General features: G+C 44.3%; 1 protein-coding gene across 2 annotated transcripts in view; it reads left to right on the top strand.

Moving 5' to 3' along the window:
* The window catches only part of LOC126996405 (bestrophin-2-like), a 169,843-nt gene that overhangs the window by 81,438 nt on the left and 70,406 nt on the right, over positions 1–17,999 (top strand). For both annotated transcript variants that reach the window (XR_007751153.1, XR_007751152.1), the window contains one exon: positions 1,585–1,616. The gene's annotated coding sequence lies outside the window, so the exon portion shown is untranslated. The remainder of the gene's footprint in view (positions 1–1,584; positions 1,617–17,999) is intronic.

Here is a 17,999-nt window from a genome sequence, read left to right as displayed (position 1 = left end):
TCATCCTCCTATTCGGGTTGGTCGATAAATGGGTACCTGGGGAAACCTTGGGGAGATGGACTGGGGTAACCCGGATGTCACACTGCAGTGGCCCTGTGTCCCGGGTTGATGGACTTCATCCCACCACAGACTCAAGGGCCAATGCGACGGAGATGAGCACCGAAGCCACGCGGTGCCCCCAACTTTACCTATCCATTTGAAGTGCCAACAGCGTGCCTCTACCCTTCTAATGGCACCCTAGATAATACTCGCCCCACATTATCGTCCCTGTAATGCTCATCTCCAAGGAAAAAAGTTAGTTAATGTTTTCTCTACTTTAGCCCTTTTATCCACGTTATACTCCTATTTAGGGAGCTTGAAGCCGTTTTGGTTTTATAGCGTTTTCTCATCATTCCGAAACCCAACATTTTGTAAGATAGTGGAAAGGTAACCAACCTCATCACTTCTGAGATTTTTCAAGTATCTTTGTGAGCGAGGAATATAATTTTCATAATTTTGTACTGGATAACCTACGACATTTTTCTCATTTCTTAAAGATAATACTAATATATGGAAGATTAGTGGAAGATAAAAATTACAAAGAGTTAAGTTGAATTGTGAAACAAGACTGTGTGTGTGTGTGTGTGTGTGTGTGTGTTAATATAAAGAGTGGGAGGAAAGAGGAGGGTAAGGAAGGCACCGGCGGGCAGAGAGTGAGTGGGCTGTGGATAAGCCGGTGTGGTGACATCTATTCCAGACACTGAATAAAATACGTTTTTGTTATCTAGGACAAGCTCGGGACAGGAGGAATCATTTATGTAATTTTTTTATATGATTCTGGTTCCGATTCCATTTGAAATATTGAATAGCGTGCCAATACGATAAATACATTCAAGAAAAGGTTAGATAAATTCATCACAGAATCGAGCTCACGAGGGGATGCATTTCCCATTCTCGCAGGCCATTACATTATTTGTGCTTAGCTTTGTGTCTGGTGACGGAACAATACGCTTGCTGCCGGGGCGCCGCGGGTGTCTTCATGAGTGATTCAGCAGTACCTGCAACGATCGTCCTTCATTTTCATGTTTTGTGTAATGCTCAGTGGAGGCAGCGGCTTTGCTTCTACAGTCTACTGAAAGTTGTTTTTCTTACTTTTGTTTGAAGTACAACCCGTTGAGGCACAAAGCCGGCCAGGAAAGGATATTGGGATACAGTCTACTGACTTGTACTTTGTAATAACAGGTTACATATTTATTTATACATAAAAGAAATCCTTCGTGCTGTCCACATGCCATCAAACAAAGTTTGAAAGTAGACTCGAGAATATATTTTTCTCTGGAAGAACTGGCGGAAATATTCCCCATAAATCTCACGGGAGCGGCAATGAAAAAACACTCCCTTGTTTACTGCACTCACTGCTGATGCTGTTAATTAATGAACCTAATATTCTGATTGGTTGTGCAGCATCAAATTATGTCGGCGAATATGTTTCGTGTTTCCTCTTTGTGATGTTAGCTGCAGGGACTGTGAGTACTTGTTTGTAGTTCAAACGAATTGCCATAATGGATGTGAAAGTATATTTCTAATTCCTCCATTTATTTTCAGAGTTCTCAGGCTTCCAGTGTTCCCATCATGTGGTGAGTACCCTGCACTCTTTCTTAGTAGCTTTAACGTTTACTTATCCTATTACAATTAAACTTTGTGAAGGGAACGCTGCAGCACGTTGTTGTCCATCTTGGCTGCGTCATTGTTTTGGCTTACTCGTTTGAGGGTTTATATTGCAGCTTATGTCACCAGTGTCTGTTCATGCTACAGTCTTGGCAGCGATGCTCATACCACTGGCAATGCATGACTTCTTGGTTTTCATTTATTTCATGCATGACTTCTTGGTTTTCATTTATTTCATTATCCAATAATGTCAATAATGTCAGTTATCTGCATATATAATACTCGTAGTTTCTTTCGCGACTTAACGTTGATTAATAATTTTGCCAGGTAAGCAATTATTTTCGTTTTTCAATAATAGTTTTACAAGTAACTTTTTCCTGGATAAAAGCTTCCACCAACTCGTGAACGGAGCCTCGCCTCGCCTGCCGCACACACGTCGGGGTTCGCGGAGGCGCTTCGTGATATTTCCTCCCGGCATGAAAACTAATATTCCATTCGTTGAAATTAAAGAGAGTTTGGCTTTGTGCTGCGTCAGTGATATCACGCAGAGAAATGCTGTCGTCCTATCCATCTCAGGCACAAAAAAATAATAGTATTAATCTCCGGAGCGACAAAATAATTCAAGTGAACAGATTTGACCAGGATGAAGTGTTAACAAAGATACGTGTGTGTGTGTGTGTGTGTGTGTGTGTGTGTGTGTGTGTGTGTGTGCGGGGGCAGGTACTAAGTGGTTGCTGGCGTGCCTGCAGGTGTGGCGGGGAGGGCCACGTGTGTGTATTACAGGGGCGAGGGGCGCTGATGAATGTCCGAATGTCCCTCTGTAATTATCCGGGTCAGGTTTCCACTCAGGCAGACTTCATTCGCACGGCCTCGACGAAACAAAATTTATTAATCCAATTTTGGCACTACAAATTGAACCAGGGCACACACACACACACACACACACACACACACACACACACACACACACACACACACAAGATGAGCTGCTAAAAGTATGAGTAGCTTATGTAAAAGTAACGTTTAGTATTTACCTCCTTTTTTCCATACTATTAAATTACTACTACTACTACTACTACTACTACTACTACTACTACTACTACTACCCCACCACTTAGAAACACACTGTTCGACTACCCTCAAGCTGCATTCGGGTCTTTGTGGACGTAAAAGTTGCATGCCGTGTTGGGTCGTCTCGTGTGAGTATTCTGAGGGGGATGAAAAATAGATACCAGTCTGCAATTCATAATTTTAATTTTTTTCAATTTGTATTCCTAAGTTATTACATTAGTTATATCAAAGTTTTCCGGACTTCAATTAAAATGTTCTATTTTTGGGGGGAATTGGGGCTTTTATTTTTATTTTGAGAGGAGGCGGAGGCGGGGAACAACGAACAAGAACTCATTTCAAACATTAGGACCTGGAATTTCCATGTCTCGTTACACTGACCTCCCCTCTACATGCTTCCGTTTTGAAATGTTTTCCGCGTCCAGCATCGCGCGGCGCCTGGTGTGCGGCCTCTGTTAGGAAAAGAGTGGGGGAAGGCGCGGCGGTCGGCGAATAAAAGATTCCAGCGAACCTGCGGAAACGGTTTCATGTAATGTTTTCGGTTTTTCTCTTCACTCTTGCTCTTCAGGAGGGAAATCGGCTCGTGTTCTATCTTTTTCACATCCCTCTCTCCGAATGCTTAATCAGCGCACAATTTCCACGGCTGTGAAGAAACAATATTTTAAGCTTTTGTCTCGGTGCTGGAGGATACAGGAACAAATATAGTTATGTTTTGTACGTGCACAGACAGTGTGAAGCGTTTGACTGTTGGTAAGTTAGTGATGTGAGTCCTTGTTTCCATGACGAGAATCTGAATCATTAATGTTATAAGGATGGTTTAGAAGGTTTTGTGATCGGAGGGGAAGGTTACGTGACGCGGCTTAAAAGAAACTCATGAGGGTTTTGCAATACCGTCTCCTAGTCTCAGGGTAAAGAGAAATGACCAGAGGGGCGAACAGAAGAAACTAAACATTGTAAGTCTTCGGAAGTCAACCTGGCCTGTGGGGTGTCTTAAGGCTGAACGTTTACTGATTAATCTTGATGGAATGTTGTATTTGTTGATCAACTGAAGCTGTTACTCTCCTCTCCGTCATAATGCTTGTTCTCCTCCTCCTCCTATTTATTTGTGTTTGTTTTTGTATTTTTTTACTGATGTTTCTTGATGGACTGTTGTATTTTTCTATCACACTTTTTCTTTGTCATTATCGCAATCACTCTCCTTCTCCATCATAATCCTGGTTCTTCTCCTCATCCTCTTTCACCTTCTCCTCCTCAACATCAGCACCTTTCTTCTTCTTCTTCTTCTTCTTCTTCTTCTTCTTCTTTCCGTCTTCTTTTCGTCTTCTTCTTCGTTATCTTCCTTTACTTCTTTGTTTTCCTCTTCATTTTGTCATTATTCTTCAGAGTATTCTCCACACACTGTTGACGGTCTTCTTTAACTCGGACTGTGTACACCGAAAAATACGATATGAAAAAAAAAATATATATAAGGCCAAGGTTTATACCCAAGGAGGAGAAAAGACGAGGGCGCCGTATTAAATGTTTAAGTCTATCCTCTTTACGCCGCCTCCTCTAGTCTGCAGGCGGCCATAGACAGATATAGAGAGAGAGCGCCCTCGTGAACGTACGTATTCAAGCAAGCTGTATTCATCACAAGGGGAAATGAGTATGCAAATCAGGTACAAATTACTTTAGGGGACAATGGAAAAAAAAAGTGTAAAAAAGAACCCAGCCCCGTTAACTTTGAATGGCTCGGAATGAAAAAAAAAGTGTAAAAAAAAAAAAGAACAGACCCGTTAAATTTGAATGAGTTTGGGAAGGGTAAGAAAAAAAGATCCCTGGTGAAAAGTGCGCCAGCCATTATATAAATTCTGCCGGTCGTCTTGAGTCACTGGATCTCTGTAAGGAAGAGGAGGAGCAGGGGGAGTAAGAGAGCAGATAGAGGGGTAGAGAAGCCACAAGGATCTTCGCTTCACCGGGGTTGTTGACAGGCCGCGAGGGAAGGGAGGGGAGGGTCCTGAAGAGACGGACAGATTGTGCTGCGACGGAGAATGGAGTGTTGATTGATTCGCTCAGGTTCACCATAAGAGAGAGAGAGAGAGAGAGAGAGAGAGGCGGATAGACAGACACAGATAGGCAGAAAGTAGAGGTGTGTGTGTGTGTGTGTGTGTGTGTGTGTGTGTGTGTGTGTGTGTGTGTGTGTGTGTACGTACCCTGTTCCTGTCTACTCTTTCTGCCGCTGTTAAAGGGTGGGGGGGGGGGGGGGAGCCTGGATGTCAGCAATGTTGTTCTGCCGCCAGACGAAGGTTTTAGTGCTTCTTGGCGTCTCCAGGTGCTCCCGTGGGTGTCTGTACCTGTCAATGTTTCTCCTCAGTATCTTTACTAGGACGGAAGTTGCTCACGGTGCTATTTTTGATTGATGCCATTGTTTATTTTCCTTAAATATAGAAAATTTACTCAGATTGATGCTCTTATATTCACGTTGTATATTTCCTAATCTTTCTATCTTTTATTTTTTAATCCTTTTTAGTATGTTTAATGTGTGATACTTTTCTATTTTCATTATCCTTCATTGTATATTATAAAAAAAAAAGAATATTTATATGAAGTCCAAGTTTTATTCAGTTGGTTATATTTGCACTTCTTTAGTTTCATTTAAAATAATGTTATTTGTTTTCTCGTCCACACAGCGTTCATTAAGGCAGTGTTCGTGTAATGGGTTATTTTTGAGCGTCTTCGGCGCGTCCCTTTAGGCTGGTAATGATCATGAGCATCGAGTCCCTCTTGCGGATGTGACTTGTTATCCGCCGTGATCCGTGCCAGGTAAAGGGGAACGTGGGAGGACTTCAGCAGGGTACTCGGCGAGGGTGCTGGGGCGTGGGGGGATGGATAGGTGAGAGAAGGGCTGAGAAGGAAGAGAATAGGAGAAGGGAGGCGTGGTGAGGAGAGGAGAGAAAAGTATGTTGAAGGAGATGGAGGGACGAGAAGAGTTGAGTCGCGGAAACGGGGTCGTAGGGGATGGAAGGGAGGAGAGGGAACAGGAGGTGAGGGAAGTGGAGGGGAAGGGAGGGGCAGGAGTTGTGTGTCGAGGATAATGTGTGGTTTGGAGTACACACACACACACACACACACACACACACACACACACACACACACACACACACACACACACACACACACACATCTTCGTCAGTATCTCAGTGGCTGAAATGGGGTGAATATATTGACTTTCTTTGTTTTTCGCTTCCCGAGGTTGCTGTGCCTTATTTTCTGGTCATTGTTCGAGCATGTTTAGTTGTTCTGTATATTTGAGTGGACAGGGTGCCAGGAAACTTAGTCGTATGATAAAATTGCTCATTGTTTGGTGAATACTTTCTTCGTCTCTTGTTGCTACGTTGCTGCCTTGTCTTACATTGTCATTTGTTTGTTTATTGTACGTGTGGGTGTCTTAATGTTCCCTTGTTTTATTGCTACGTTGCTACCTACAGAGCTCCATAGTGTCCGCCTCTGTTTCTGTGCGAGCCAGTTTCCTCCAGGCAGGCAGCAAACTCCCTATCCCCCCCCCCCCCCCCCCACACACACATACCTTGTTTTGCCTCTGGGGTGTGACGCTTCTTCAATAGTTATACTACTCTCGTTGCACCACCACAGTACTACCCAGGTGACCCCGGACTGTCTCGACCCTTTGTCTAACACGAGACATTTCCATTTCTCATTTTCTCTATACAAGTCTCTCCCACCCTCCACCCTGGCTCTCTCGCTCTCGCTCCGTGCAATAAGCTGGCTCGCGGCTCCTCGTGCTCGTCAAGTGGTGGTCAGGCCGCTGCTATAAGTCACCTGGCCGCCCTCTCACAGTCTGCCTCACACGGCCTCTTGTTTGCCCATCAACCGCACCGCCGCTTCAGCCTCACTCCGCGTGGCCGTCTCGTCCCCTCTGTTAACCCGCATATTCCTCCTCTTCCCTTTTCTCCTCTTCATTGTTCTCTTTGGAGTCATATTGCTCTTTCGATTCCTTCTATATTTTCGAGTTTGTTCTTACCTCAAATTTTCTTCCTTAAATTTTCCCATCACTAGTTACTCTTTTCATCCTCTCGTATCTTGTGTTCATCTGACCCTCTCTTCTCCCTTTTCTCCTCTTTCTTGTTCGTTTATGAGTCTCATTGCTCTTTCGATTCCTTCTATGTTTTCGAGTTTGTTCTTTCCTTAAATTTTCTTCCTTAAATTTTCCTATCACTAGTTATTTTTTTCATCCTCTCGTATCTTGTGTTCATCTGACCCTCCCTTCTCCCTTTTCTCCTCTCTTTTGTTCGTTTCTGAGTCGCAGTGTTCTTTCGATTTCTTCTATGTTTGTTTTCTAGTTTGTCTTTAGTGTGAATGATTTTTTTTCCGTTATTGTTTGTTTCCCTTTAATTTTCCCAACCCTAGTTCCTCTTTTCCTCCTCTTCATCTTTTCTTCACTTCTCATCTTTCTTCCATTTACTTTCTTCTCCCTGTTTTCCCCTTGCCTCTAATTCTTCTGCCTCGTCTTTCCATTCCGTCTTCTTTAATTTTGCTCGCCGCTCATCCACCTCTTTCCTCCTCCTCCTTCTCCTCCTTTACTTTCTTCTCCTCTTCCTCCTCTATTTCCTCTTCTTCCAATTGTCGTCTCTTTCCTTTGTCTCCTTCCTCTTCGTCCTCATACTCTGGCCTCTCGTGTCTGAGATAATCAATTCGTTTCTATGAATGGCGAGCACAAAAGACCGAGTTAAGGGCCAGAGCATTCGATAAGGACCTTGTTGATCCAAGTAAACTCTGGGGAAGGACAGACTGGGAAGGGCAGAGAGGAGGAGGAGGGGGAAAAAGGGGTAAATTGAGGCTGGGATGGAGGTGGAATGGACAAGATGGAAAACGTGAAAAGTTCGGAACGGGGAAATGAGTTATAGCGGTCGATAAGGAGGTCGCTGATGTGGGAAAACTCTAGGGGGTGGAAGGGCAGGGAGAAGAAAGGGTAGTGGAGGTGAGGCTTGATATAGAATGAAAAGGAGAAGTGTGGGAAGCGTAAGGGAAGGAGGGAGGGGAATATCCTTTGGAAGGGAGGGATGGCGGGAAAGGTAAAGTGGATATAATAATTAATAGGGGATGAATGTCAGAGAACTGTAGGGTAGAGGAGGGAAGGGAGCGGAAAAGAATTGGAAAAAGTAGACACAAAAATGGGGAATAGGGAAGGCGAAAAGGGGGAGCAGGAGAGGAGACAGATGAAGGGAGAGAGGAGAGATAGAGAGGATTATGAACAACAAGCCGGAAATAAGAGTATGGAGGAGCGAGTTTTTTGAGAGGCGGTGGAGTCATGTAAAGAAGGGGAGCAGGAAGTGACGAGATGGAGGTGAAAAATATGGAGAGAAGAGAGGGAGGAAAAAAAAAGAGGGGAAAACTGGGCCCGTGAGGAATGAGGCCTAGAAGAGAGGGGAGAGAAAAAAGAGAGCGAAGATAGGGTGGTGTGACAAGTGGCGTCGATGTTTCTCCTACGACGGAAAAAGTCCTTGAGTTATGGTTGTATTTTCGACGTTACTCTTTCGTCTCTCTCTCTCTCTCTCTCTCTCTCTCTCTCTCTCTCTCTCTCTCTCTCTCTCTCTGTCTCCATTTTTTCTTTCTTTCTTTTTCTCTCTCTCTCTCTCTCTCTCTCTCTCTCTCTCTCTCTCTCTCTCTCTCTCTCTCTCTCTCTCTCTCTCTCTCTCTCTCTCTCGCACGCATAGGCACACAAAGAGCTTTCCTAATTATGTGAAATTAAGTTATTTTTAGTTTTCCATGTTAATTAGTTAATCGCCTTACTGCATTTTCCTTTTCTAATCAGCTTTTTCTCTGCTGCGAAGTTAGTGGTCTTATCCGTGTTTTTTTTTTTTTTTTTTTTCAGTGCTCTTAGGAGGCTTGTACAGAGTAGTAGTAGTAGTAGTAGTAGTAGTAGTAGTAGGCACAAGAGTTCGAGCCCCGGTGGTGTGTTAAGTATAATGTCTAATGTGTAATACCCGTAATATGTTGACCGCTTGACGTTGTATAGGCTCCTTGTTATCTTTGTATAGGATTTTCACGGTTAAGGAGACCGGCTAGAATTAAAACAGACTTATTAGACGTGCTGACTTGATTATCTCTCTCTCTCTCTCTCTCTCTCTCTCTCTCTCTCTCTCTCTCTCTCTCTAAAAAAAAAAAAACACACAAAGACCGTATCATGCCTGTAATATTTTGGTCGGCTGATGTTGTATACCCCTAGTTATCTTTGTGTATGATTTTAACGATTTAGGAGACAGGCTAGAATTAAAACAGAATTATGAGACGTGCCGACAACATGATTATTTCTCTCAATATAAAAAAAAGAAACACAAAGACCGTATCATACCTGTAATATTTTGGTCGGCTGATGTTGTATACCCCTAGTTATCTCTGTGTATGATTTTGACGATTTAGGAGACAGGCTAGAATTAAAACAGAATTATGAGACGTGCCGACGACATGATTATCTCTGCACAAAAATAAACATAAAGACCCGGACAGAAAATAGAACAACGAGACGAAAAGTGCGTCGACTCGAATGCCACAAAACACGCACGGCTCTCTCTCTCTCTCTCTCTCTCTCTCTCTCTCTCTCTCTCTCTCTCTCTCTCTCTCTCTGACCTCTCTTTTGGCTGCTCTGTACTTATCGCTATTCGCTATATGAGAGCAACAGTTAGCTTGCTTTTTTTATTACATCATCTTTTTGTAGCCCTTGAGTTGCTCTGTGCTGTAAAAAAAAAAAAATGAAAAAAAAAAAAAAACTATCAGGATCAAAGGCTAAACAGATGGACCCAATGCCACAAATTTTCTGATGTTGATGTTTCCTTATTTTCTTAGTCACAAAAAAGTCTGTAGCCGGAGAATAAAACAACCAGACAGTGAAGGCGCTGAAGCATTCTAGAGGGAAAGTGTGTGTGTATGTTTGACGTGCCTCCTCTCTCCCTCCCCTCCATTCCGTGTCTGTTCCCTTTCCTCTCCCTCTTTCCCTCCCTCCATTCTTCCATTTCCATCCCATTTCCTTTATTTTGCTTCCACACACCATTGATTCTCCTCCCCCCTATCTCTCTCTCTCTCTCTCTCTCTCTCTCTCTCTGGATATACATTCCCTACATTTCTCTGGTTATATATTTCACATTCTCTATTTAATGTTTTGGCCATGATTAATATGATGGCGCGGTCTGACTTTTTCTTCAGTATCCCCTGCTTCGTCGTCCTCCGCCGCCTTCCTCGTCCACCTCTTCTTCCCCTTCTGCTTCCCTCCTCTCCTTCCCTTCCTCTTAATTCACTCTGCAACTTATGTCGATGGATTAAGAGATATATTGAGGGATTAATAGACGACGGAATAGCCAATTAAAACACACACACACACACACACACACACACACACACACACACACACACACACACACACACACACACAGATGGTAGGAAAGAAAGATAAACAGACAGAGGCAGAGGTGGAAGGCCATCTTGACAGGTTGCTTGTCACACAGGTAAATGTTCCTTGCCTCTCACATCTGCTCTTGGGATTAGAATTGGTCGCGCCTCACTTATTCAGGGCCCGGCGCACCCCTACGTCACTTACCTGAGCTCACCTGTCAGTATGCAAATGACCGGGTGTGACGCACGAGAGAGGCCGACTGAAGGGAAAAATTTCAACCTGTTTTTTTTATTTTTTTTCCTCGCCAAATTGTGTTTCGTCGCGTGTGTTAGTGTGGCAGAGGGGAGAGCGGTAGGTGTGTGTGTGTGTGTGTGTGAGTGTGTGTGTGTGTGTGTGTGTGTGTGTGTGTGTGTGTGTGTGTGTGTGTTTTCTTTTTTCTTTCACACACACACACACACACACACACACACACACACACACACACACACACACACACACCGGGATATTAACTGCACTCTGTTGCTTGGTATTCATTGTTCCCAGGACACGGAGGGAGAGGGAGAGGCAGAAGCCAGGAAAATTTTCTCTTCAATTTTTTATTTTCCCGACATGCAGGCGAGCCCATGTACACAAAAAATGCTCTGATGAAGGATACAAGACCTACACTTTTTTGTCGATACATATTTATATACTCGCAGAAGCCTACACACAACATTCAACTATACTGATAGACACATACATTCATACATACATTCGTTCATACATGCATATGTACATACATGTATGCATATGGACACAAAGCTAGAGCGAACGAGGTGGATTGTTCGAATTCCTATTTGTTAATCAAACTAATATTGAGTAGAACAGCGTTGCTCATATTCGTTCCGGCGTGTGTAAAAATATTGCAGTAAATGTTCCTATTTCGAGATGGGACAGGAATATATGGCGAAGGGAGAGGAGGGGAGGAACGCCGAGTGAAGGGAGGGAAGGGCGGGGAGGGAAGGGGGATTAGGCAACAAGGGAAGGGAGGAGAGAGGGAGGAGACACGGATCAGGAAGGGAGGAGGAGGAGGAGAGAAGAAGAAGAAGAAGAGTGGTGAAGGAGTACCAAATTCTGTTCACTGTAAATTTTCTTCGTCTAGATTACTTTATTGATAAAGATGAAATATGTGTGTGAGAGAGAGAGAGAGAGAGAGAGAGAGAGAGAGAGAGAGAGAGAGTTTGTTTGTGTGTGTGTGTAATATGTCCATCTGTCTTCATGCGTGGTGTGTACGGGCCGGCACGTGGCAGGCTCCTAGCAACACGAGCCAGTACACTAATTTGTGACGCCGGGAACTAAACATAAAACATCGCAGCATTTCTGGGCGAGGAAGTAACTTATTCAGCCAATGTGGCGTCTTTATATATATATATATATATATATATATATATATATATATATATATATATATATATATATATATATATATATATATATATATATATATATATATATATTGTCTAAAATAAATTATTGAAGTATTCAATTTGTTTACGGAAATGTACCGCTCTCTCTCTCTCTCTCTCTCTCTCGCTGGCTCCATCGCATATTCAAGCAGTGTATTGATAAAAAATAATTAAATTGCTTAATTAGATTGTGAAATATCTCATGTTTGCGCTCGCGCGTCACACACACACACACACACACACACACACACACACACACACACACACACACAGTCTATTTTTTACTTTCTCTCTAATAAGGGCCTTTAAAGTGTCACTAAGCGAAGTCTGTGCATAAGTGAACGACGAAAAAGACAGGAAGATATACGATAACCCAGAGAGGGCGAGGGACTGTCAGCGTCTGTGTCGGGAGTGTATGTTGCTCAGCGTGTGGCAGCGAGATGACGGGATCAAGGGTGAGACGGGGGGGAGCCTGCTGCGTGGAGACACCGTGTATATATACGTGTGTGTGACCCCCGCTGTCTGGTCAAGGACGGTATTTGCGGCCTTTGGTGCCCTTCGTGCTGGCCTGTATTGGCCCTGACACGGCGGCCGAGGGAGCGCTGGGTTAGGATCTATTGCATTAGAGCACCGTCCGCCCGGCACAAACACACGCCCCGGGCCCTGTGCTCTCCCTGGACACAAAGAACGAGGTGATTACGCCCCGGGGAGGAAGGGGGAGAGGGAGGCTAAAAAGGGGAGGAAGGGCGGAGGTAGGAAGGGAGGCAAGAAACGAGGAAGAGATAGAAAATGAATGGAGAAAGTGGGAGGGAGGAGAAGAGAAAAGGGAGATATTTGTCAAGATTAATGACGTGATGGGGCAGTTGATTGGGAGGTGTTGGGGGGGGAGGGAGGCGGAGGGGCGATTCAGGGCTTGGAGGGGAGGAAGGGAGAATGAGGGAGGGAAATAGTCTCCCAGTAACACCTCCTCCCCCCCCCCCCCTCCCCCACACACCCTTTCCCCCCATCCTCTCATTTCCATCTACACATTTTCCCAATTGCTTCGCCCCCTCCGTTAGCTCCCCCTTCCTCTCTTCTCCCCATCCTCTCCCCCCTTTTCCTCCCTTCTCCCTTCGCTATGCTGCAATCCCTCCCTTTATCCTATCCCTCCTCTCTCTCATTCTCTCTCTCTCTCTCTCTCTCTCTCGATCTCTCTCTCTCTCTCTCTCTCTCTCTCTCTCTCTCTCTCTCTCTCTCTGAGCTCTCTGGTGATACCCATTAAAGGATGCCATCTACTCCTCCCTCTCCCTCTCTCTCTCTCTCTCTCTCTCTCTCTCTCTCTCTCTCTCTCTCTCTCTCTCTAACTTCTGTATGAAAAGTTTTAGAGTATGAGCAAGACGAAGTGCGAGAACAATGAGAGAGAGAGAGAGAGAGAGAGAGAGAGAGAGAGAGAGAGAGAGAGAGAGTTTTAAATACTTACAAATTTGGGTAGAAAAAAAAAGTAGCAAGATTTCTGGTTTGGTCATGGGAGCAGCCGTGTGAACAGCACGATGGTGGAGGTGGGGTGGAAGCAAGCAGGGAGGGAGGGAGGATGGTGGGCGGCGGGCAGCGAAGAATGGGGGGGAAAAGTGGAGATGAGAAAAGAGGAGGAAGTAAAAGGTGATGAGGGAGGGAGGAAAGGATATTGCAATTTAGGAAGGCAGGGAGCATGGAGGGGCGAGGGGAAGAGGGACTCGAGAACGTACAAGGAGGAGAGCAGAAGAGACGAAGAGAAAGATATGAAGAGAGAAATGAAAGACAAAATGAACGGCGAAGGAAAAGATGAGAAAAAAGTGTTTTCATGACTGGTGTGTGTGTGTGTGTGTGTGTGTGTGTGTGTGTGTGTGTGTGTTTATATATATATATATATATATATATATATATATATATATATATATATATATATATATATATATATATATATATATATATATATATATATATATAAATATATATATATATACCGGCTTGGTACCTACAGGGCTGGCGGAGTTTCAATTATATCTCAACGTAATATTGGAGTTGTGGCTTAGTTGTGTGAGTTGCGCCTGCAGCTTCTATTCCTCCTCCTCCTTCTCCTCCTTCTCCTCCTTCCTCCTTCTCTCCCTCTTTCTCATCTTTCCGCCTTTCCCTCCTCTTCTCTCCCCCACTCCTCTCCACCAATCCTCCCGCCAGCCACTTCCTCCTTCGTCTTCCCCCTTTGCCTTCCCTCATAGGCACTCTCCCTACTACTGCTTCTTGCTGAGCCACTTTCCTTCCAATTCCTCTTCAGCCTCCAAAAAGAAAATATATCGTTTCCGTAAAAATTGTTCTCATTCGTTGTCGTTTATGCGTCTACCGCGCCGCAGAAAGGGGAAGCATTTCACTCGAGGGACGGCCGCGGCCACGCATCTTGTTTCCCGGCCCTCTGGCAACTTGTTTTTGTATTTTCCTTCATCCTGCGTCGTGTTTTTTGCTCGCGTTCTTTTGCCCTTGTGTGTGTGTGTGTGTGTGTGTCTTTGTTTATGTTGTTTATATGTTTGTTTGTGTGTTTCCTTATCAACATATGAATGCTTGGTATCGGCGAGAGAGAGAGAGAGAGAGAGAGAGAGAGAGAGAGAGAGAAATGTGTGTGTGTGTGTGTGTGTGTGTGTGTGTGTGTGTGTGTGTGTAGTCGAGCCAGTAACCCCTTCCATCCCCCCCGGCCCCCCTGCCCACCTCCACAACAATTATTTATATACCAACACATATTGAGAGTCAAGGGAGTGTGACAATAACCGTTCGACGTTATCACCACAATAGCAATACGCCACCACCACCACCACCACCACCATCCACTACCACAATCCACCACCATGACAACACAATACGACTACCACAACTATCATTACTACCACGCGCTACTACAATTCAACTGTATCTCACGTCACTTTCACCTTTTCCTCCTTCCACGGTGAGCATGACCAACACACACCTTCCACACTAACAAATATTTCAAATGCTTTCACACATCTCTACCACAGCCTCCTCATACACCCACTCACTAACTGATTTCACGTAACTTAACATGTATTTCAAAGGCTTTCACACATCTCTACCACAGCCTCCTCATACACCCACTCACTAACTGATTTCACATAACTTAACAAATATTTCAAATGCTTTCACACATCTCTACCACAGCCTCCTCATACACCCACTCACTAACTGATTTCGCGTAACTTAACATGTATTTCAAAGGTTTTCACACATCTCTACCACAGCCTCCTCATACACCCACTCACTAACTGATTTCGCGTAACTTAACATGTATTTCAAAGGCTTTCACACATCTCTACTACAGCCTCCTCATACACCCACTCACTAACTGATTTCACGTAACTTAGCATGTATTTCAAAGGCTTTCACACATCTCTACTACAGCCTCCTCATACACCCACTCACTAACTGATTTCGCGTAACTTAACATGTATTTCAAAGGCTTTCACACATCTCTACTACAGCCTCCTCATACACCCACTCACTAACTGATTTCACGTAACTTAGCATGTATTTCAAAGGCTTTCACACATCTCTACTACAGCCTCCTCATACACCCACTCACTAACTGATTTCACGTAACTTAACATGTATTTCAAAGGCTTTCACACATCTCTACCACAGCCTCCTCATACACCCACTCCCTAACTGATTTCACGTAACTTAACATGTATTTCAAAGGCTTTCACACATCTCTACTACAGCCTCCTCATACACCCACTCACTAACTGATTTCACGTAACTTAACATGTATTTCAAAGGCTTTCACACATCTCTACTACAGCCTCCTCATACACCCACTCACTAACTGATTTCACGTAACTTAACATGTATTTCAAAGGCTTTCACACATCTCTACCACAGCCTCCTACACCCACTCACTAACTGATTTCACGTTACTTAACAAATATTTCAAAGGCTTTCACACATCTCTACCACAGCCTCCTCATACACCCACTCACTAACTGATTTCACGTAACTTAACATGTATTTCAAAGGCTTTCACACATCTCTACCACAGCCTCCTCATACACCCACTCACTAACTGATTTCGCGTAACTTAACATGTATTTCAAAGGCTTTCACACATCTCTACTACAGCCTCCTCATACACCCACTCACTAACTGATTTCGCGTAACTTAACATGTATTTCAAAGGCTTCACACATCTCTACCACAGCCTCTTCATACACCCACTCACTAACTGATTTCACGTAACTTAACATGTATTTCAAAGGCTTTCACACATCTCTACCACAGCCTCCTCATACACCCACTCACTAACTGATTTCGCGTAACTTAACATGTATTTCAAAGGCTTTCACACATCTCTACCACAGCCTCCTCATACACCCACTCACTAACTGATTTCACGTAACTTAACATGTATTTCAAAGGCTTTCACACATCTCTACTACAGCCTTCTCCTACACCCACTCACTAACTGATTTCGCGTAACTTAACATGTATTTCAAAGGCTTTCACACATCTCTACTACAGCCTCTTCCTACACCTATTCGCTAGCGTAACACCACAGCACACCCCACACTTTACAGTCACCGCAACGACAATATTAAACAAAATACATGTCCACACGAAACACAGTCAGCTTGAATTATTACAAATCACAACATGTAGTATATGTTTCTCACGCCAGCTTTTTTAAACGTTGCAGTAGTATGTAACTTGTTTGGCTTTTTAATTCCAGTTTTGGGGCGAAGTTAGCTAAAAGTTTTGGAGTTTCACGAAATAAAGTTTGCATATTACACTCTCAGTCGTAATAAGGGGTATTGAAAAGCAGCAAAACCAGCTACCCACGCCATGAAAAACGGTTCTAAAAAGACAAATCAGCCTCATTATTGTTGATGAAGACTAAAATCAGGCGTTGCTGATATACAAACACGAAACAGTAGGGTCACAGCCTCACTACAACACACAACCTTCGCTCATCCATCCACTACCAACGCAACAACATCAACAACAACAGCAAGGAGAGCAACCCCATCCTAACGTTACCTACCAGCGTTATTACTACAGTCTGGCCCGCCATCACACGCCACCATAACCATTACGACCACCAGATGTCACCCTAATTGCCGAACGATAGTGCCACGGGTGAACATATGCCTCCGTGGTGACCGAGCTTCATCACTGTCACCACACGCCGCCGCCACACGTTCCCTGCCACGCACCACCACACTCATCACACCAACAAAATAGCACCACACTCATCAGATATCATCACCATAAACACCAGGTTCGATCACGTTCATCACGCAGGTACAGCCACCACATATCATCACCATCATCACACACACACACACACACACACACACACACACACGCCATCTGCTCCACAATGCTCTCTGACGTGATTACATCATAAAAGGCTACTACAATGCGTCGTTAGTCGAGTAGAGCAAGAAGCTGATGAGATACGAGGGCCAGAGGAAGGCTGAGGAAGGGGGAGGCGGAGGAAGGCGAGACAGAGGCCGGAAGAGAGAGGTAGTACAGAGGTAGAGAGACAGAGAGGGGGTAACCAAGAGGCGCTGGAAGGGAAGAAGGGGGGATGAAGGAGGTACAAAGAAGGAAGAGAATGGGCAAGGCGGCAAAGCAGAGGGAGACAGGAAAGAATTAGGGGAAAGAGGGGTAAGGGAAGGGCTAGGGACTGAGAGGAGAAATCCCAGGAGAAAGCCAAGGTGAAGAGCACGGAGAGGAAGAAAAAGGGTGACAAAGGAAGAACTGGAATGTTTTAGTACTCTGTTCCTTGAGGAGAGAAGAGTTGCCAGGAACGTGTAAATTAGAGGGAATTGGATTGGGAGACGTGGAGGATAGAGGCGTGATGGAGGAATTTAACTTATGGGGGGGGGGATTGTAAAGAAAGTAAGGCAAATAGATGGATAGATAGAAAGATAGATAGATAGGCGTGTTTCTGTGTGTGTGTGTGTGTGTGTGTGTGTGTGTGTGTGTGTGTGTAAGGGTGAGAGGGAACATCTGAAGGGAGTATTTGAATAATGACACACATCGTTGAGAGAGAGAGAGAGAGAGAGAGAGAGAGAGAGAGAGAGAGAGAGAGAGAGAGAGAGAGAGAGAGAGAGAGAGAGAGAGAGAGAGAGAGAAGGACTGGATGTCAATACTCCACTCTTATATTGGACTCTTGACAGCTGGTCCGGCTATATTACTAACTTGTTGACCCTGCTATACCTCCCCTTCCTCTTCCTCTTCTTCCTCTTCCTCCTCTTCCTCCTCCTCCTCTTGTTTACTCTCGTTTTTTCATTATTCTTCTTCGCTTACTTTCTATCTTTTTTTCCTTCCTTATTTCTTTATATTTTCTCCTTCCACTATCTTCTCAAATTTCTTTTTCCTCCCCTCTTCCACCTTCTCCTCCTCCTCCTCCTCCTCCTCCTCCTCCTCCTCTT

The sequence above is a fragment of the Eriocheir sinensis genome, chromosome 10 (genome assembly GCF_024679095.1).
Source record: "Eriocheir sinensis breed Jianghai 21 chromosome 10, ASM2467909v1, whole genome shotgun sequence".
Lineage (NCBI taxonomy): Eukaryota > Metazoa > Arthropoda > Malacostraca > Decapoda > Varunidae > Eriocheir > Eriocheir sinensis.
This window is presented reverse-complemented; position numbering and strand designations above follow the sequence as displayed.